Raw genomic sequence first — 22669 nt, forward strand, 5'->3', positions numbered from 1 at the left:
AGTGGTAGGAATCTGTAATGCCAGCTACTTGGGAGGCTGAGGCAGGAGAATTGCTTGAACCTGGGAGGTGGAGGCTGCAGTGAGCCAAGATTGCACCACTGCACGCTAGACTGGGTGACAGAGCAAGACTCCATCTCTCTTTCTCTCTCTCTCTCTCTCTCCACATATATATATACACACACACACATACACACACACAAATAATATATATATATGTATGTATATATGTATACAAAAATTAGCCAAGCATAGTGGCACACTGCTATAATCCCAGCTACTTGGGAGGGAGGCTGAGGTGAATTACTTGAACCCCAGAGGTGAAGGTTGTAGTGTGCTGAGATTGCGCCACTGCACTCCAACCTGGGCAACAGAGTGAGAGTCCCTCTCAATCAATCAATCAATTCTGTTATACTTACAAAGAATAACAGTACATGTGTATTACAAGTTTGTGAAAATAGCCTAGTAAAATATTTTAAAATTGTTATTGATGTATAATATACACATACCAATAAAGTACACATATCATAAGTATATTTCATGAATTTTTTAAAAATGAACACATTTTTCCAGCTAATAGTTAAAATTACAATTTAGATTGCTTTTTCTCATGGATATATATTATTCCAGTATGTGAATTCTCCCACAATTTATTTTTTATTCTGTTTTTAATATGGACATTTGTATAGTTTATAGCTTGAGGACTTATGAATAATGCCACTGTGAACATTCCTGTACATGTCTTTTTGTGAACATAAGAAACAATGTCTATTGGGTAGATCCCTAGGGGTGAAACTTCTAGGTAATAGGCAAGACATTTACTCAGCTTTGGTGAGTATTACTACTGCCACCATTTCTAAAGTGGTTGTACCAGATTCCTTTCTTACCAACCTGAATGCAAATTTGGTTACTCCACATCTCTGCGCCCAGGTTTCACCATTGTTATGAGGCCACAGATCCTTACTTAGCATTTTCAGTGTAGTGGGATTTTGTTGTACTTTTAAGTTTCAATATCCTTATAACTAATGGAATTGATCATCCTTTCTGTATTTAACTGGCCATTTGGATGTCCTACATTGTGGAGTGTTCATTCATGTTTTCTGCCCATTTTTCTAATAGTAATGAGCCTCTTTCCTTAATGGTTGATAGAAATTTTTTTCAATATCTTCTGCATATGAATGCTTTGTCAGGTATGCACTTTGTGAATATCTTTTCCCACTCCGTGTGTTGTGTTTTCCCTCCCTTAACAATGTCTTTTGGGAAACAAAAATTCTTAATTTTAATGTAATCCAATTATCTTGCTTAAGAAACTCTGCAGTCCAAAAATTATAAAACTATTCTTTGCAAAAAGCACTATTTGAGGTAAAAATTCAATGTATGCAATACATTTGACAGCTACATTTTAATATACCTAATAAAACAGGCAGAATTGGCCATTGTGCGGAATAGAGATAATCTTATCTATTGTTTTAAAAAAATTAATGTCACATTTTATCTCAGATGATTTCTGAACGCAGTAAAACTTCTCACACTAACATATGTACACACTTTACATTCAGTTTGACAGACTTCTAAAAATCAGGAGTTAGTATCTCATAAGGTATAAATTTTTCTTATACTGAGGTAGAAATCATCTCTGTGTTACTTCCACTTACTGGTTCTAGTTTACAAATATAGTCTTTTGTTCACTTATCTATTCAACACATATTGTATGAACTCTATGACTTCTAAGTCTTGGAAAGGTTCCAGGGATAATTAAGGAACTCAGAGTTGACTTGGGAAGCAGTCTGTTAGTAAGTGTGCATTTTTCAGAGCTCATTGTCATACTAGTTGGTAGGAAAATGAAGAAGCCTCACCTTTTTGTCCTCTTCTTTGAGTAAAGACTTTCAACTTTTCCACACATTATATAAATTTCAGACCTTTTATCATCATGATTATTCATTTACAGACATAGCCTAATTAGTTACTGACATAGTTAACATTAAAATTAAAAATTAATACACAGCAATAGCCCACGTGATGTTTTATCAGTAAAGAGATTGTGGTTACATTAGTTTCTAGAACTGGAAAGCAGCCTATTTTTGTTGATTCAGCCTAGAGCAGCTCTATCATATTTTTGGCAGTGCCTCATACCATGTTTACATACTAAACTTGAATTTGAATCTATCTGCATAAATCCCCAAAATTGCACTCACGATTATTATCAAGCAAGTGTCTTCCAATGTTTTCAGCTAATTTATGAATGTACAAAACTTGCTGATCATTATTAATCTTGTTTCCAAGAAAATTTTATGATACAGGATTATGTTTTGTTTGGATGAAAAGGTAACTGAAGAAGGTAGGATATAAAGCTATATATATGATCATGATAAGTCAATCTGTGTGTGTGTGTGTGTGTGTGTGTGTGTGTGTGTGAATGTGTGTTAAAATATTTGTAAATAAATGCACCAGAATATTTGTGACACTTATCCTAGATGACAACATATCCTTTTAAATCAATTTATGCTAATTTCAAGTTCATTGCTTTATCAATCATACCACCTCTTTCTACAATCTTTTCTAAATCTTTAAATGGGATTGGATACCATCTAAATATTTTCAGTCTAAGCATTTTTTCCTTAGAAATGCTGGCTAACATCCTTTTGCATGTCTTATAAAAAGTTCAGGTGGAGAATAATCTTTTAATCAACATTTTAAAATTATAATTGTCTAAATATTTGTACAGTTATCCAACTGTTCCCTTGTATAGGGGAATATTTTTGCCAAAAATAGTAAAATTCATAATCAAATATGGTCTGAAATTAAAATTCTAAGTCTTTGTTTTCTTGGCTTCCAACTTAACACTGTTACAGAATGAAAGAGGGTCGGTTTGATAGAATCTATTCTTAGTGAATCCATGATACCTCTAAAGAGTATTACATTATTTTTCTATTTTCTCAAAAGATCTCTGTTCAGTGACATTGCGATATATTATAAGAATTCTATAATACTTTGCAGTTACTTCCATGAAGGTGGGTTACAGAAGTGTATTCACTTCCGTCTCGAATCTGGACTGGCCTTGGAATTTACTTTGAGCGATAGAATACAGTTGAACAGATAGTGTGAGAATTCTGAGCCCAGACTCAAGAGGCCCAGAGCTTTCCCTCTTGCTGCTCCTGGGGACTCTATATAAATAAACATGAGCTAGTCCACTGGATACTGAATGGCATACGATGCAAGGCCCCAACCAACAGCTAGCTAATGCCAGACGCGAGTGAGTCCTTGACTGCCAGCACTTTGCAGATACATGAGTGAGCCCAGCCAAACTCAGTAGAAGGACCTCCTAGCCGACCTTAGCCAAAATTGTCACCTGACAGTATCATGAGCTAAAAAGTGATTGTTATTTTAATTCTTTAAATTTTTGGTGGTGTATTTTATTTAGCGAGTGCTAACTGAGACGGATTGGTACTGCACTTTCATAATAAATGCTATAATGTCTATTTCCATGTAAGTCTATTATTAGAATTTACCGTTTATATCAGTTTTAGAGTATTATTATCTTCACTTCAATATAATTTTTAAGAAACGTACTTTATCCTTGTACATATGTAATGGAGTGAAAATGATCACTATATAACTGGTAATTCCTTTTACCAATGGATATATATATATATAAGAGCTTTCATTCCCTGCTGTTTGTTCTCTTTCAGGAAAAAGTAGGGCTGGCAGCTCTTGGCTGTCTAGGAAGTAGAGTATTCTCATTATTATTTGTTCTTATGACATGTAGTTATCTAAGTGTTAGAATAAATAATGCTTTATGAAATGATAATGACAAGGTGAAAATTAAGAGGAAATACTGATAACTTGCTCACAAATTGTGTGCATTGGCTGTTGGGCCCCAAGGGGTGTTTTCTGACACAGAAGGTCCGCCCAAGATTTGTTTCCTATGTTCTAATTTGTAAAAATATACATGAGAAATAATTATTTATTAGAATAAGGCTCTATTTGGTTTAACGCAATCTTTGAATTTAAAATCTTAAGTCCAAATATAATTTTAAAATGTGATATTTTAGAAAATTTTCCAGTGGAAACAATGCCACAGAGTTTTGAAATGATGTAATCAAAAAGTGAAATAATAAAATAACATTCTTAATATTAAATTATTTTACAGCAGTTGTGAATGCATAACATTAAAATGTTAACTTGAAAGGAGGAAAAATACAGCTAATTATCCATGTTTCTAAACAATGTTTGAGTATTATGAAATGGCTTTTTAAAAACATTTTGCCCAGGCATTTAGAATTATGCTCTTTAAAATTTGAATAGTTTCAATTGAAAATAAGCAATTATACTTTCTGAAAATAAGCTTTCCAGATCTTGAGTCATTCTAAATTTTTAGACATACTTTGGACAATGGAAGGCTAAGAATGATAAAATGCTAATTGTTTAGACTTCATTTAGCAGTATCAAATATCTAAAACTATTTTTATGGCTTTGCATTGAATAAATCTGTTACTTTTTACATCAAATGCATTCATTTGGCTGATCTGAAAAATGAGATGTCAGTCAAGGGAAATTCAAACCTACGTATTTCTGATACATTTGGAGGGGAATTCAAGCATGAAAGTTGGAATCCAACTGTTTTACATACAAATTTTAGCCCTTTCTTTTAATGAGGGGGTACACTTGAATATGCTAATCTCTCTGAGCTCCAAGTTCTTTGTCTCTAAAATTAAGATCATAATATGAACTTCTTAGAGTTTTTGTAAGAGTCAGACATGGTTTTTCAGTGCCTCGAATAGCATGCATCTTTAATAAATGATAACTATCATATATTCCAAGATTTTGGTTTTAATTTTTTTTGAAATTATATGATAACTGTAATATTTCTTTCATTTTTAGTGTTGATGGTTGCATGGAATAAGAAGTTTGAACCTTTTAAATTGTTAAAAATCTCATTAACTTAGGAAAAGTAAGGCTTTTCCTAACTAAACTAAAAATGTAATGAATTCTATTTCTTTCAAGTATTCAGCAATGCTTATATTGATAAATATTAAAATATCATCATTTTGGTTCCTAACAGTTCCCTCTGTCTGAATTTTAGATCATTATCTGTAATTACATTTATGACATTTCTTTAATGTGAAAAAAATATTTTAGAAAAAGTCTGCCTTGGGTAATCATTTCCTGAAAAGAATGATATTTTAATGTTCTTATAAAAACTAAATATCCATATATAAAATAATGTCTGAAAACTGGAGATAATAAAAATATGCATCATATGGATTAAAATAGATGAAAAGTGAACCCTCCAAACACATTTATGTTTACAATGCCATGGAATTTCTTATGGTTTTATGACACAAAGTTGAGGAGTGTTATTATTTTGTTTGCTCATTTGTTATCAGTATATTTGTAAGGGCACAGATTAGATGAGTAAGAAGGAAATTCATTTCAAGTACCAAATGCTATCCATGCAATTTGCCAAGAAAAAAAGTACTCTTTGCATTTGAGACAAAATACAATCCATATTTATTTCATGAACTTAGGAATTTCAAGGGGTCACTTCTATAGGAGAGTTCCAAGGGAGTTAGGAATCTGGCCTGTGATTTTTACTTTTGGCAGTGGCTTCTGAAATAAAACACAATCAGTTATAATATTTCAAAAAGTTATCCATCATCCACAATGTAAAATATAATATTTTAAGCTCTGGAGTATGGCTTGAAAAATTCACTGTTCATGGGAGGTGGAAAACATGAAAAGAAAATGAAAATGGGAAACAGGGGGTTTAAGGGGAATTGGGTTCCATGTGGATGAGGAATTTGACTCAAAATACAAATGTTCCAGGAAATATTTGGTGAGGACTGTGCTGTTAATTAAGATTTCCAGAGGTTCAACAGTACCTCAGGTTCTCAGGAGGTATAATGCATATAACCACCAACTTAAAGTTAATATATAAAACCAGCTATTTACATACAATAGTTTAATAGAGATTTAGCAGAAGAATTGGTGAGAAAACTGTTCTGTTGAAGATAAATTGGGAACTCACAGCCGTATTTTATTAGACTATCTCATTGTGGTTTTTCACACTGTGGGAATTCGACTTCCAGAACTAGGGGAGTCTCTGCACTTTCATTTTAGTCTGACCACTTTTCTTCAGGGAAGGCAAAGGTTCACAAATCAAGTTTGTTCATGTTAAACCCCAGAAAGAGATTCAAAAAGAAAATCTTGCTACATAAGCATGCTTATCCATGTAACAATAACTGTTCTACTAAAAGCCCAAGCCAAACAAAATCTAACAAAGTCTCATTAAGTATTCAACTGGATATGCAATGCTTAGCTGAGAAGTTGCCTTGAATAATTCTGCTATGATTTTCTACTGAGGGAGATGCAGGGTTCTTTACCCTGACCTAAGCTCATAAACTTTTTGTGTTGACTGACTGGCATTGTGAGTTGGCAGGAAATTTCTTCTAATTTACTTTCACTGCAGTTATAAAAAGTATAGATCCTCACTCTTATTTTTAAATGAACAAGAGTATGTCATTCACAATAAAATAATTTTAGCCTACCAAAGAATGAGAAGTCAGTTTCACAACTAATTGAGATCTCTTTTCAGTCTTTTGGAGAGGGGAGGATAAAATTTCAGTGCAGTTGTAATTTCCTTTAATTCATGGACATCTTAGCATATTTTATCACATTCATAAACTTTCCTTGAGATTCAGTTAATTCCTAAGTTGCTCCCTTAGATGCTATATTGTAAGGCTGTGGAAACTATTATTGCACACATGTCTCAGAAACAATCTAACATTGCACATGTCTCAGAAACAATCTAACATGTAACTCCTACCTTAAATTATTCAGTTTTGTCTAAGAGAAATATATAGTCCTTTGAGATATGGCTTTTTGTCTCCAGGGCAAAGATTTTATGACAGTAAGTAGTTTTTCAGCCTTAAGGAAATCAGATGCAGCTTTCTTAGAACAACAGTTTTTTGGGTGATGAAAAGGCTAAATTGATAATCTTTTTGCTATGTCTTTCTAATTTTCAAGAAAGTACTTAAAATGATAAATTTGCTGTAAATTTGAACCCTGCCATCTCATAATTCTTATTTGTTTATTTTCTCCTTTTCACACTGTCATAATTATTATTATCTTTTGTAGTTAATTAGATGACAAGTTATATCAACTTCTGTTAGTAAGTAAAGCACGATTAATATATTTTCCTTTATATTAAAAATAATGTGGTCGCTCTATATGAACTGATAATGAGTTAGCCTGAAGATTTATTAAGTGGAAAAAGCAAAGCGCAGAACATGATAAGTAGTGTGTTTCTACTTTTGTAGTAAAACACATAAAATATATATTTGTATGTATGTATACACATGCAGTTATTTATGCTAAATCATCTTTGAAAGGATACATGAGAAAATGGTAACAATGATTGTCTCCAGGAAAGAAAGGACAACTAAGAAACTTAAGGATCAAGGGTAGAGATAGGCTTCCTTTTCTTTTATATATAATATATATATATTTTTTATATATAAAAGACATATATACACTGTATGCTTATATTTTATTTATAATTGTATATGCTATATGCACAGATATACATTATGCATACAAAAATGAAGTGTATATATAAATATACACATGTATATATATATTCACTTTGTATTGTTTTGTATTGTTTAGACTTTTTATCATGTATATTATTAAAAATTAGCAAACCTCTATTAAAATGTTGCTGAGGTTCAAATAATAACTGTTACATGCTTTTCATATTTAATTTAGAAATAGCCATCTCCAAAGTACTGCTACACCAGAGCAGATAATTATAAGTATACAAACAATAAATGCTTACGTTTATTTTTTATTTTTGCTAAACAAGATTGCTAGATAATATTTCTTTTTGTTCAATGTTTTCTGGGTATAGGTCACAAATTGCCATTATTCAATAGATTAATACTTGGAGGTTAGAATACATTGGCATTATTTATTTAAATAAAATAGAATACTCCAATGAACTTTGACATTCATTGAATAAAAATCTTTACTGTCAAGACATTAGATGCAGATGTGAATGCTTAAAGTCAGATTTAAAATTTTAAACAGAGCTCTGTATGGTTTCAAAATTAAATGGGGAGGGTTTCTGGCAGTATCTCAGACAATTTTGAGTGGCGATGAACTTACCATTTTGGTAATTCTTAGTTAATCTCTTTTAATCGTCCTATAAAAGGGAAATATAAAGGACTTGAGGATCAAAATTATTCTTCATAGAGTGAGCAAACTTGGTCATTTTAGTCTGAATTACGTGGTTTTACTCTACAGTATTCATTTGATGAGTATCTGTTAGTGAAGACATGCAGGAGAGTCACTTAAAAGCATAACACTAGAAAATCCCATTAATTCCTTTCTTCGGAGACATTTGTCCTGAGCATTCATGTGCTTCAGCTGAGAGTTCAGCTTGAAGCCAAATCATGATTGTCTCCCATGTAATAGAGATAAAATTATCAAGTGGTTGCAAAATCATATAACTCTGTGGTATTTACATGGCCATCATTGATTATAGTATTTCCCAGATTAAAAAGAGGAACTTTTTATCTTTCTTTTTTTCCATTTGTACAGATGATTTTATACACCTGTCTACATGACCCTCTCTTGCTTAGCCAAACTTAACCAGAAGTTCTGTGACTTTTTGTCTATTTTCTATTACCATATAGCATCTGTCATTAAGACACTATTTAATGAGTTAAATGAATGCCATTTATATTCTGGTTGAATGCTAAGAAATCTGGAATAGTTGAACTAATAAAACAAGTTTGTACATGTCTCTTAAGAGCACACTATTTAAGCAATGTTTCAACATTGCAAGTAGAGTGTCATGTTGTATTGTGAAAAAATGAAGGAGAGACAGTTAAATAGCAAATGAAATATGGCTTCTGCTGAATTCCCTGGACATTTACAATGTGCTATATAAGCAATAGGATGCATAATTTAGAGTTGCTATTACCTTCTATCCAGATATTCACAAAATCCTATTTAGTTTTAAATTGTTGGGGCTGGGAAGGGGGTAGATTATTGAAAAAACAGAAATCTTAGAGGAGGCTATAAAGAAACTTCCTGAAATCTTAAGTAATTTTCATGAAGATTTACTATTCTATATTTTATCATTTTCTATGTTTAGAGTCCACAACTGTAAAAATAAAGTTTTTCTTTTTAGCAACTAGAGAAATAGCCCCTACTTTCCAAAGCTAAAATCAATGTGAATACATATTAGGTAGTATTTCAGCTGTTTTGGTTCAATTGATATACATTTTTTTGTCTAAAATACCTTTAAAATAAATGCTATCAAAAGTCAAGAAGGTATTTCATACCCACACAAATAAACTTTTCTGCTCCCTCATTTCTGGCATGTTTTCTAATTTTTCCAATGGATAATATTGTGATAGTTATTTTAAATCACAGGCAAATGTAGTTCTGAGATTCCTACAGATGTGGGAAACACATTAAAATGAACAGTTGTTTTGGTCATGGGTCTTTGAAGAGTGCTGAATAATGTAACTCTCCTCTAATTTCATTTTCTGTATCATGAAAATAATGTTTTTTAATGCTTTCAAGTTAAATATATAGAAAAGAACAGTTAATCAGTGAATTCAAGGAAATTTGGTGTGATGTTTTAATTATCTAGAGTTTAATGACAAAGATGATGAGATATCTTGCCTTTCTTGAATCAGCTCTGCTTGTCATCAAGATGAATTTGTTTTGCATTTTGTAATGGCAGAGGAGTTTTGGGGGAGGTGAAAGGAAAGTTGGAGGATCATCTATAACTGATGCTGAATCCACTGCGGCCAGGCTGCAGAATTGGTTGAATAATTTGAGAGTGTTGACTTTGGCTTAATGTTTTGTTCTGAGATGGAATGAAAGAAGAAAACGTTTATTAAATTAATAATCCTTTCTGTAATCCTTCCCAGCAAGGTCTCATGGGTGTGCCAAGCAAATGATAACAAAAAATTATAAGAAAGGGAGCATCATTGTTCTCTGTTTGAATTTATCAATACATGAAAGCCCAAAGGGAAAGTATCATTTCATTGGTGGTGATATGTGACCTTTTTCTTAAAACATTATTTTGATTAAACAATAGCTTATCTAATGTTTCCATATTAATCAGGCAAAAGTTTCTTGGATGAAGCAACTGTTTATTTTAGGACCTGAATAGAGAAAGGATGAAGGAGGATACTGTCATACTCAATTTTAGAAGATCATGTAAGCTTCATCTTCTTTTTACTCTCATCTTGGAAAAAAAAAAAAAAAACAGGAATAAAGTATTTCATTTCATTATTTCTGTACTATTAAAGCCTGTAAGCTACATTCTGAGTTCCCATTCTTCTTGGTTAATAAAAACTTTTTGTCCATGACTTGATGAATTGTATGTATATACTTAAGGAATTGATGTCTTAAAAATCTTTGTTAAATTACTTGCAGCTGCTCAGACCAATCCAACAGGTTTATATTTAAAAAAGAAAGGGCTGGGGATGCCAACTGTCCAAATACTACAGAAAGGAAATGTGAAGCATAGAAAAACAACAATTCTGCCATAGATATGCACATCAGAATACATATTTGTATGAAAAAGTTAATTTTTAAGTTAGCTAAGGATTATTACAATAAACCATCTATATTTGATATTGTAGAAGTTCAAGTCTCTTCAGCAGATGTTGGGAAAGTATTTTTTGACTACTAGTTTAATTTTTACAGAGCACCAGGTAGTTGTGATCACTTAGTATTTCCATCTTTATGGTCACTATTTGATGGTCAACTTTTGAAGTCTTCATAATTATTTCAACTATTATTTCCTACAATGTAAATAAATAAATAAATAAAATTCTTCTGTATTTTCTTGTAACATAAGTCATTCCACGGGACATTTTTGCAAGATACTTTTAAAATATATTGGATTGGGTCTTGACACATTTAACTCTGCAATTTTCTCTCTGGTGTTATTTCCTGATTCATTGACAAATGCTTATATAATTCATTCAGTTAGCAATATTACTATCATCTTTAATTCCTCTTAAGTGAAGAAGTTTGAATTTCTAACAATGGGAAAAAAAATCTCTATTACCAGAAAGAGGCATGTTTTAAGGCTACTCTGAGGATAAGACAATCCTTTGAAAGGCAGGGAAATTTTGAGTGAAGACTAAAATAGTTACTTAAAGATGGCTTACTCAAATTATTTTCATTTTTTATTTATGTAGCAGGGTTATAAAATCAGAAAACAAGAACAGAAAATTAAAGTTATTTGAGGGAGTTATACAGTGTAATCACGTTAGTAGTAAGAGATATCCAGTTTCGTCAAACACTATATTTTATCTCAGCTGCAACTGTAAAAATATACATTTTATGGCAGAGATTATAATATAAATGGGGAAAGACTGGTGTACATTTTGGTACATCATTAAAAAAAACACCTAAACATGAAGATTTATTTAAATCCTGTGATTAGGGCAACCCCAATTTGATTTATATTTTCATCATTCTACAGCCTCTTCCTTTACCCCTTATATATATTTTCTTTTTCTTTCCATTTTCAGCATTTTCCTGCATTCTGCCAAGTTATATTTTTCTAACCTGTAAACCTCCATCTTTTCAGCAGTAGGGCCCAATGATTCACAAATGCATTTAACTGTGATAGTAAAATTTTTTAAAAACATACCTTGTTATGATATGGCTTTGGATGCATTTCATTTCAAATAATTCTGATTTAAATTTGCTTTAAAAGTATCACATATACACTGGCATATGTCCACTGTAATAATTTCCCTGGTGCAATAGGACGTAGGGCCTTGCTATACAAATGTCAACCTACAGAGTTAATAAACATTTATAGAGCTTTGGTGCAAGGAGGCATAGTTTCTGAGATGGCTGAGAAGCAAAGATTATGTAACTTATTGAGGCTAACCTGAATGAAAATAGGCTTCTCTCAGGCATATATTTCAATAACGTCTCTGCTCACTTTTTAAGCAACTTTTTTTCCTATTTGAAGTCCCCTCTGCCCATCTACCATGCATCATATTGCCCAGTTAGATTTTCCTCAGTGTATGTACATCAATCTGTAATTCTCCTATTATTTGTTTTTGTTGTTCTTGTTTTTATTTTTTTTTTTTAAAAAAAAAAAAAAAAGAATGTATGCTTGATGAGGGGAGAAGTCTTACCTGCCTTGTTCTTTTTAATTCTTGATGCTTGTCTGTTTGGAGTAGTGTCCTTCACAAAGTTAATGCTCAGTAAATATCTATTCAAATAATGAATTAATAAATGAGCTGACCCAGAAGTATTTCCACAAAAGTAAAGAACATTTACTCTTCTCTAGGATTAGCCTCCTAGCATCAGGCATATTTTATGTTTTATTCTAATCACTTATGGGCATTAAATGTAACACTGCAAGATCTATGAGAAAAGCATTTGTATTGGCAATAAATGAGGAACTTAGGTAAAATATAAATAGTGGCTGAGGGAATCTAAGATGTGTTTATTTACATTAGCTTCATCTGTAAAAATAGGTGATTTTACTAAAATTTATTCATTCTACATTTCAGAATTCTTGTAGTTTATGTAGATGAGCCTGTAGGTTATTATTCTACCTTTATTTTATTTTACTTTGAAGTGGGGGAAACACTGTTATGTGAAATGTTCCTATTTAGTAGGAAAGAAATAGATGATTTCCTTTACCCTCATAATGCCTGTAAAGTACCACATATTTGAAGCCCTTTTCTAACACACATCATGAAAGTTTTTTTACTGTCCAGTCATCTGTTATTACAAATATATTTTCAAAGTGAGAAATTGAGTTTCTTTTAAACTATAGCTATCTTTGAAATATAAGAAAATGTCCTTATTATTTAATGTTTGACCCCTTGAAATCTATGTGGTTACTACTGTTTGCAGTAATTAAAAAATCAATGTTGCTTTCCTACTTATTATAATTTAAGGCAATATTGTTAAGAATGATATTTAGAATATTTGAAAGTTCTAAGATAATGTATTTAACAACAAACAAATGAACAAAGTTTCTATATAACTCCCTACAATATAAAACGATTGGTTGCTTCTCTTTATATATAGATACATGGTCATTCTAATATGTTTAGTGGCTATTGTGAAACAAACTTTGCCATTTCCTGCTTTTCCTAAGATTTGTGATTCTTTGTACATACTGGGCAATCAAAACACGTTAAAAAAAACATGAATAAACAGCCTGGTGGTCTTATAATGTTACCCATTGACCTCACATTATAACATTTTTTTCAACCAGCCACCAAAATAATATGTGATGGCATATTTCAATAATAGTTTAACAAATATATCTTGCAAAGAGTAATTAGTAAAAATTCTAAGCACATATTTCAAAAGCAGAAAATACTTTGTCAAAAAGCAAAAATCCAAATCTACAGCAGAAAAATAATTCTTGAACACATTTATACAATTTTTAAATGATTAGTCAAAATTGATAAAATAGGAATAGTGGTAGAGGAATTCAGTGGGTGTTAGAATATTTTCTTTTTATATTCTGTTGAATAATGGAAATTGAATACATTAGCCTTAAAGTTTAATTTGAATGATTTTGAAAGTTCATACAATCTTAGTGGATTTAAGAATGCAGTTTTTAAAAAGAACTTACTACAACACGAATGTATTAACTTAAGTGGCCGCTAGCTCATGTAGACCGCACAGGCCTCCTGGTCCATGCAGCCATAGAGGTTACTGATTTGAATCAGGAAACTCACATGATCCAGAAACCACAGAAAGCTAAACCAAACATTTCCTCCTATCCCACATCAAGACCAATAAATAAGATTTTATAGTTTAATTATAATCACACATGAATTTTAAGAAGTGACTTGTGACAAATTTACTCTGCTAGTGTTACAAGAAGTGTGCCTTTTGATTAGGACTTAAAATCTCATATGTTTGAAACATGAATGGTACATTATAACTGTATATTGTTCTTGAATAACTTCATGAATAACTTGAATAACTCATTTAAATGAAAAGAAATCCTCTTATCATCCAAAGCTTTGACCTGTAGTCAAATTCTTCCATGAAATAACATGAAACATCCAAACCTAATGAAAATAAATTTTTGAAAACCTCTCACATTACTTACTTTTGTCTTTAATGTAACTAGGATCAGACTTCTAGAATATTCTAGACTATTAGAATAAACTGTTAAAGGCTCCAAGCATGATAAGGAGGCCATCTCTAGAGTTCTTACACTAAACATTTTAGTTGACACAATGGTGAATCAAAGCTAAAACACTAAAGTAACTAGTTTGAGTGACTGTAGTTGTTATGGCTTGGCTGTGACTTCGCCCCAATCTCATCTTGAATTGTAGCTCCCATAATTCCCATGTGTTATAGGAGAGACCTGGTGGGAGATAATTGAATCATGGGGGCAGTTTCCCCCATACAGTTCTTGTGGTCCTGAATAAGTCTTATGAGATCTGATGGTTTTATAAGACAGCGCCCTTTTCTCTTGGTTCTCATTCTCTCTTTCCTGCCACCATCTAAGATGGACATTTTGCCTTCTGCCATGATTGTGAGGAGTCCCCAGCCACATGGAACTGTGAGTCCATTAAACCTCTCCTTCTTCATAAATTACCCAGTCTCAGGTATGTCTTTATCAGCAGCATGAGAACAGACTAATACAACAGTATAGAAAAAAATTACTTTCATTGTGTTGGAGTAGTTGAGAGAGTAATAATGTGACCCTATGCCTCAGGCTCCAAACAGTGTACAAAGTAGGAAACCTGCAGTTCTGGGCTGCACTGACTTAATAGATTGTTGAGTGAGGGCCACTCAAGTATGGACGAATCTAAGTAAATCACTAGGGAGTTCTAGAAAGGGAAGTGGACTCACATCTGATACTGTTCCACATCTCAGGCACATGCTCTGAGTTGTAGATTTGGTGGCTCTATTATAAACCAAAGTGGAAGTGATCTTAGCCAAGTTTGAGTCGTTTCTTCTAGTCAAACCTTGCTGTTGCTTCTAAATCAGCTATTAAAATTAGGAAGAACTTGAGAATACAGGAGCAGTTTACTAGGATTAGAGTGTGAAGAGATATAACCAGGGGATATGTTCTAAAACAATAAGTAAATAAATGAATCTTAACCCTTGCATGTAACCTGTTTAAATAATTATATGAGTGCCTTAAGTCACACTTAATGTATGTTAGTATTGCTAATATAATAATGTGTTATTCTATTTTTATTTTATTTTACTTTGAAGTAAGAGAAAAACTGATATGTGAAGTTTCTCTTGAATAAGAAAGAAAAATTGATGATTCCCTTTAACAGATGTGAAAACTATCATTGCAGATCAGTTCAAGCCATATGTATTATGACTCACACCTGTAATCCCAGCACTTTGGTAGGCTGAGGCAGGCGAATCACCTGAGGTAGGAGTTTTGGACCAGCCTGGCCAACTGGTGAAACCCTATCTCTACTAAAAGTACAAAAATTAGCAGGGCATTGTGGCATGTGCCAGTAGTCTCAGCTCCTCAGGAGGCTGAAGTGGGAGGATTGCTTAAACCTGAGAAATGGAGGTTTAGTGAGCCAAGATTGTGCCACTGGACTCCAGCCTGGGCAACAGAGTGAGACTCCATCTAAACAAAACATAAAAGAAGTTAGAATGCTCTGCTCTACTAGCTGAGGATAAAAGAATTAATATGGGTGAAACAAGAACAAGTGGAAAGAAAGCTGGGCTGTAGGCAGGGCTGATTCAATTGTTAAATTTACCTCTTAGCCATGTGACCTAGGGTGAATTGCTTAACCATTCTAAGCCTTGATTCTCAAACTATTAGAGGGTTCAATCAAATAATAATATAAACTTCTCGAGAGATAGTAAGTAAATATTCTACTGGGGCAAGGTTTTTGAATCATTAACAAATATTAAGTCAAAACAGTTTTGAATTGAAAAATGTGTTATGGTAGTAATAATTTTTATAAATATATATTATGCCCATTATAACTGGGCATTATGGATCATTGAGTAAATGAAAATTTAATACTCATGTCAGCCATTTTGAACATGACATACCCCCTCTCTTCTCAGAGTTTTTGGAAATGACATTTCTGGAGTTTCCTTCTGTTTCTCATGACCTGGTTAACTCTTACTCACTTTCAGACCTTAGTTGAAGCTTTATTTTCTCAGAGTCAGTTTCCATGACTGCCTGTCCCCAGCCCCCAAGTTTAGATCAGTTTCTTTCGCTTTATGTTCACTTGTAATATCCCATTCTTTTCATTCAGAGCCCTTATTCAATTTTTAATAATATATTTATTGTTATAATTATCTATTGAATATCTTTCTTGTCCTTCAGACCATATGCTTTATGTGGAGAAAACCTGGTTTGACCCACTAGTATATTTCTAATGTTTAACACATACGAGGCATGCAATAACTATATCATGAATGAATGAATTAAAATATGATGCATATGTTCAATTCTATCTATCAGTTTTGCATTGAATTAGGATATTAACACATGCACTTTTATTATTATTTAACTCCAATTGTATGTCTACAAAGTTTACCAAGGAATGTTACTGCAATATAAAAATGTAAAAGTGGTTGTATGAAAGTTTCTAATAATTTCTACATCTCTTTAATTTCAAGCAAGAATATGTAGGGGACAAATTGACATGCTATGAGAGATTAAAGTAGCCAGAATGAACCTTAGAAAATTAGAACATTTTGTTTTTTATTAGTGAGACATTTAGGAATCAGGATAAAGGAGAAATATTGGGGTTAAAATGAGATTTTAACAACTCAGAAAAGCAATTAATCTTGCTGCGGCTGTTACAGATGCTGGAGAATGTGTGGACAAGAATATACCACACACTGGGGAAAGGAAAGGAAGTGAGTGGAGTGGGAAAAAGAGACATGTTTAAGGAGAATTGGGAAGAGGAAGAAAGACAGTGGGATATCTGGCAAGAAGTATCGAATCCATGAGGATCTTATAAACTGAAAAAGGGGCAGGATTTAAATTGAACTGTGAAAAGCACAGGTTATTTTCATGAAATTCAAGGATAGTGATCATCTATAACTTAGAAGCAAGGTGAAAGCCTAAGTAACCATGGCTTCATTTTAACATCAAGGATATATTCTATTCTTAAAATTTTCCTGGAGACAACAGGGAGAAAAGAGATTAAAAATGCACACATGGATGCACAAGAATATACACACTCACACGCAAGACATAGATACACAAAGTATGAGATCATGAAGCATATGAAAGTAACTGGCCCATATTAGAAGGCCCATTTATTTTAGCTCTTGAATCTAAGTGTTTACAAGGATATCAAAACGTGTCTATGCTTAACTTTACTCCCTAGTAGCTTATTGTTAATTTAAGAAAGCAAAATTTCAATAAAATACATTCCAATACAGATCTAAATGGATAAATTTCATGTAAGAAATAACTTCTCTAAGTAAGCGTATAAGTAGAAGATAAATTTTAGTAAAAGATTGCTTTTGAAATTTTCTTAAAGTAAGAACCACACACATGATATTCCTGTATACTGCATTAACTTGCAACTTATTGGTCAAGTTTCTTCTCTAGCATGGGAACAGGTTGCCATTTCCTTAACTGAACATTGAAATAAAGTAGGCGTGTGTGTAAAACTAGATAATATGGAAAAAAAATTGTCATTCAAACTCCGTGTGAAGTGCTATGCTTTTGAAAAACAAAAGCATTAAGAGAAAGAAGAGACCAGTGTAAGTAGTAGTTGGTGGAAATGCAAGAGTTGGAGCTGAAAGTGAGCCTTGAAGTGATGGTGTTTGGGGAAAGACCATGGTCTTGGGCAGGAGTCCTTATGCTTGGGAAAATTCTGATTGGAGAGTCCAGGATCCAAAATCTAGTCCTAGGATGAACCCACTAGTTCATGACAATCCCAGGAAATAAAGGAAATGTCTAAGAGAGGCACAAGTACTGAGAAAAATGGATTAAGGCTTTTGGCATGGCATCATTTTATTTAATTTATATTTACCAAGATTTTAATATCCCTCCTTTGTGAATATTTATATTTCAGAACTCTAAATATGTGACTGTTGCTTTGCTTTTAACCAATGTGGAGCTTTTTAAATTTACATTATTTTTTTCATTGTTTATTGTGTTGAATAAATGCAATATATGCCCTTTAGAGAATTTGGAAAATATAGAAGAAAGTTTTAAAAAGCCTTTATTTTCTATATGGTTTGGCTGTGTCCCCAACCAAGTCTCATCTTGATTGTAGCTTCCATAATCCCTGCATGTCATGGGAGGGACCCAGCAGGAGGTAATTGATCATGGGAGCAGGGCTTTTCTCATGCTGTTCTCATCATAGTGAGTTAGTCTCATGCGATCTGATGGTTTTATAAAGGGTAGTTCTCCAACACACAGACTTTTGCCTGCCACCATGTAAGACATGCCTTTGTTCCTTCTTCACCTTCCACCATGATTGTGAGGCCTCTCTAGCCATGTGCAACTGTGAGTCCATTAAACCTCTTTATCTTTATTAATTACCCAGTCTCTGGTATTTCTTCATAGCAGTATGAAAATAGACTAGTATAATCCCCATTTCTTAGATTTTCTTTTAAGTAAATTTAGTAAATTTAGTATATGTACATCCAGTTTTAATGTATGTGAAGATATGCAATTCATACATATAATATACTTTGTAACAAAATGCTGTTTCTTAAATATTTTTCTATGTCCACATATATTTTAATAAACTTAATTTTTAATGATTGATATTGAAATTATAAATCATTATTTGATTATTTCAATACATTTCTAGTGGTTACCATTTATGTTATATGTAACATTTTTTGCTTTTTTTTTGACTTAGTCTTACTCTGTTGCCCAGGCTGGAGTGCAGTGGCGTGATCTCAGTCCACTACAACCACCCCCTCCCAGGTTCAAGTGATTCTCCTGCCTCAGCCTCCCAAGTAGCTGGGACTACAGGCATGTGCCACCACACCTGGCTAATTTTTGTGTTAGTAGAGACGGGTTTTCACCATATTGGTCAGGCTGGTCTCGAACTCCTGACCTTATGATCCGCCCACCTCGGCCTCCCAAAATGCTAGGATTACAGGCATGAGCCACTGCACCCGGCCTTTTTTGCAGTTTTTATAATGTCTTAGCAAATGACCTTACTATTTCTTTTTTTTAGGAGAAATGTTTAGATGAGCAAATCATGTTAACATATATATAAATAATATATAAACATATATATATATGTATATAAAACAGCCTATTATATTATGTGAGGTTTATCTCTAGATATATGGTGCCAATTTATTCTTTCAATAATAACATGTAAGAATGTCCATTTCTCCATAACATAGCCCAGGAGTCCCCAACCCCTGGGCCATGGACTGGCACTGGTCTGTGGTCTCTTTAGTAACCAGGTTGCACAGCAAGAGTTGAGTAGCAGGCCAGTGAGCATTACTGCCTGAGCTTCATCTCCTGTGAGATCAGCAGTGGCATTAGATTGTCGTAGGAGAATGAGCCCTGTTTGTGGACTGTGCATGTGAGGGGCATCTAGGTTGTGCATGCCTTATAAGAATTTAAGGCAGAACAGTTTCTTCCCAAACCCCCACCCACCTTGGTCTATGAAATACTTGTCTTCTATGAAACTGGTCCCTGATGCCAAAAAGGTTGGGGACTGATGACCTAGTCAACACTAGGTGTTGGTATTCTTTTTATTTATTTTTATTTATTTGTTTGTTTATTTTGAGATGAGGTCTCACTGTGTTGCCCAGTTTGGAGTGCAGTGCTGCAATCATGGTTCACTGTAGCCTCAGCCTCGCAGGCTCAAGCAATCCTCCTGCCTCAGTCTCCAGAGCAGCTAGGACTATAGGCACACACCACCATCCTCAGCTATTTTTTTTTGTTTTGTTTTTTGGAGAGATGGTGTCTCACTATGTTGCCCAGGCTGGTCTTGAACTCCTGGACTCAAGCAATCCTCCTATCTCAGCCTCTTAAAGTTCTGGGATTGTACACGCATGAGTCAGTATGCTCAGCCAGCATTCTTTTTAATCTTTGCAAATGAGATGGATACATTTTTGAAAATATCTAAACTTACTTGCATTGTTTTATTACTAGTAAACAATTTCTTGTGGATAGTAAAAAAATCTAATTTCACTCTATATTTTCTTATTGATGAATGTGTGTAAAGTGTAAGAACAGCTCAGAATGTGTTTATATATTTTAATTACCACTAGGGAGCTTGTGTGGACCTAGTTGCACAGGTCTGTGATGCACTAGATTACTGATCTTTAAAATGGGGTTAATAATACCATCCTTACTGTGCTATTATAATGAATAAATGAATTAAGCCTCAGAGACATCAGGATCAATAAAATATTATTTTATTCTGTATTTTTTTTACAGATTTGTTACTCTGAAGTTTACAACTTTCATGAAATATGTATGGAAGTATACATTAAAGGAAATGAAATAAAGTGGCATAATTAATCTATATTTCATTATAGCAAGAATGCATTTATTTGAACTTATTAATATAAGCCAATTAACAAGATTAAAGTTTTGTATGCCAAGACATTAGCTGCTATGAGTAGAAGCCAAAGGGTGGTCTTTCTGGACATTTATTTGCTTTTATGTAGAAGAAAATATTTTTAAAATATTTTTGAGAAAGTCCTTTACCTTTACACTTCCAACAGGCTATAAACATTTACATTGTTATTCTTGAATACCTCATTTGCGGTGGCCTCAGGACCTTTACATTTATTGTTTTTCTATCTAACATTCCTTTTTCTTGGTATTCACAAGGGTCATCCCCATATATTATATTTCTTTCTGTCAAATGACAACTCTTCAAAACGGTCTTCTCTAACTGCACTTCTCAAAAGAGCACCCTGTCACTCCTTATTCATTATCTTGTTTCAATGTTCTTCATTTTATTTAATCCTTTGTACTTATCAATTAACATATCAATTACAACATTGGCTCTGTGAAAACAAGGACTTCATTTCATTCATGACTGTTTTCTCAATTCCTAAAATACTGCTGGCATATAGAATACATACAATTAATATTTGTTAAATTAACGAATTTATGAATTGATGAACATATTGAGTCAATTGATGAGGAAAACAATTATAATTTATCTAAATAGCATTTTTATTAATTCATGTTCTTATGAGTTATGTAATTAGGTGATTATATTTAACCTATATGCAAATAGAATGCTAGGTCATACATTTCAGATATATTAGCAATAATTAGTCTGTAATGTGCTTTTATGTCTCCACTCATGTTTTTCTCTAAATATGTTCTTAAGAAGTATTATTATCTATATTTCTATTCATGTGTTTATCAACAGGCAATACTTAAGGGGATCCGTAATTTCTTCCTTACTCTTGTAGACTTTTGAGAAAAATACAACATTTTCAGTAGCAACTTAGTGGCTCAGGTCCTCAGCCCTTTTCCAAGGCATAGGCTAGACAGAATGACACTGAGATCTGTTATTGTCCTTATTTCCATCTAAATACCAAAATAGTTAATGTAAATATAAATCTAAAGTTGAAAATATAATTGATTTATACTTCTGTAAGCATTTTATAGCAATATTTTTATTATATCATTATAATATATCATAAATGATTTTATAGTCTATCATTTGGACATGAAATTCATACCCGAACACCAAAGCTGAAGTTAACATTCCCACCATGTTTTATGATTACATGAACTGGGCGTTAATTGTCCTCCCATTTCTCCAACACTGAAAACGTGAGAGAAAAGTAACGTGCAATAAGACTTCTATATAGCTCTAACATTATTTATTATTATTATACTTTACGTTCTGGGGTATGTGTGCAGATCTTGCAGGATTGTTACATAGGCATATCATGCCATGGTTGTTTACTGCCTCCATCCCTCCGTTACCTACATTAGGTATTTCTCTTAATGTTATCTCTCTCCAATCTGCCCACCCCCTGCTATCCCTCCCCTAGCCCCCCTCTCAATGTACTCAAGGCACTTGAGCAGGAATATGGGAAGAGGAAAAAGGATAATAATTTGAGATTATACATTAAATAAATGAAGAGGCTGTTTCTTCATGAATGAATTCCTTTTTGCTAGTTTCTTAAATTGTTTTAAAAAGAGTTCATCATGGTAGTCAATTCTGCATACACCTGTGCATTTAATTTAGTTGACAGGACTCTATCGCTAAGTGTGATGAATTGTATTTGTAACATCATTTAGACATAAAGAGGAAGGTGCATTTGCAATTAGTGGAATCTATAGACAGTTAAGAAAAAAAACCCTATAGTTTGGAACAAATGCTTCATTTGTTTTTTATGTGATAAAGCATAAGAAATAATGATGATGGGGCCGGGCGCGGTGGCTCACACCTGTAATCCCAGCACTTTGGGAGGCCGAGGTGGGTGGATCACGAGGTCAAGAGATCGAGACCATCCTGGTCAACATGGTGAAACCCAGTCTCTACTAAAACTACAAAAAATTAGCTGGGCATGGTGGCGCGTGCCTGTAATCCCAGCTACTCAGGAGGCTGAGGCAGGAGAATTGCCTGAACCCAGGAGGCGGAGGTTACGGTAAGCCGAGATCACGCCATTGCACTCCAGCCTGGGTAACAAGAGCGAAACTCTGTCTCAAAAAAAAAAAAAAAAAAAAAAA

General features: G+C 33.2%; 1 protein-coding gene across 8 annotated transcripts in view; it reads left to right on the forward strand.

The window, feature by feature from the left end:
- NAV3 (neuron navigator 3) overlaps positions 1–22669 on the forward strand; it is a 623567-nt gene that overhangs the window by 265207 nt on the left and 335691 nt on the right. The gene's annotated exons all lie outside the window — the stretch shown is intronic.

Source organism: Sapajus apella, unplaced genomic scaffold (assembly GCF_009761245.1).
Source record: "Sapajus apella isolate SASKATOON/1434 unplaced genomic scaffold, GSC_monkey_1.0 scaffold2, whole genome shotgun sequence".
In the NCBI taxonomy this organism is placed as follows: domain Eukaryota; kingdom Metazoa; phylum Chordata; class Mammalia; order Primates; family Cebidae; genus Sapajus; species Sapajus apella.